The following is a 566-nucleotide window of genomic DNA, read 5'->3' on the forward strand; positions in this document are numbered from 1 at the left end:
GAGAGAGAGAGAGAGAACTTGCTAGGTGTCTGCGGAGGTTTAGGCTATCATACGGATGATAAGCGCTTGTTTCAAATTTCCCTTCCCCCCCAACACACACACACACACACACACACACACACACACACACACATGCGCAGAGAGAGAGAGAGAGTTTATTATATATTTCATTTTATTTTGGCCTTTACCGACAAGTTTTACTCGTCTCACCCCTGGGGGATCTTCGAAGTAGCTGTTTCAATGGAGAGGGGTTTAGTTTTACCAGGGGTGGGCCGCTTCCCTCTCTTCCTCAGCTATATTTCTACCAGAAATGTACAAGTTAGAATCCTCCAGCTTCATAACTTGTACCTTCCTTTGCCCTCAATTTTTCTTCTTTCCTTGCGTCTTTTGATTTCTTTCCTCTTTCTTCTTTTTGTTTTTGTCTTTTAGGTACTGAGAAGTACTTCTTCTATCATGTTTTTCTGCCATTTCCATGCCGACTGCTCCAAGGTGTTCATGGAGGGTCCTTGTATATCCAAAGTTGAATTTTGTAATTGCCTTTCCAACAAGATAGTTCATTCTTACAC

The 566-nt window shown here is 42.2% G+C and overlaps 1 long non-coding RNA gene across 1 annotated transcript in view; it reads right to left on the reverse strand.

The window, feature by feature from the left end:
• LOC126991043 (uncharacterized) overlaps positions 1–82 on the reverse strand; it is a 1456-nt gene extending 1374 nt beyond the window's left edge. The window contains exon 1 of the long non-coding RNA XR_007745016.1: positions 1–82. This exon is cut by the window's left edge and continues 205 nt beyond it. This is a non-coding gene — a long non-coding RNA (uncharacterized LOC126991043).
• Between the last annotated feature and the right edge of the window lie 484 nt (positions 83–566).

Source organism: Eriocheir sinensis, unplaced genomic scaffold (assembly GCF_024679095.1).
Source record: "Eriocheir sinensis breed Jianghai 21 unplaced genomic scaffold, ASM2467909v1 Scaffold231, whole genome shotgun sequence".
Lineage (NCBI taxonomy): Eukaryota > Metazoa > Arthropoda > Malacostraca > Decapoda > Varunidae > Eriocheir > Eriocheir sinensis.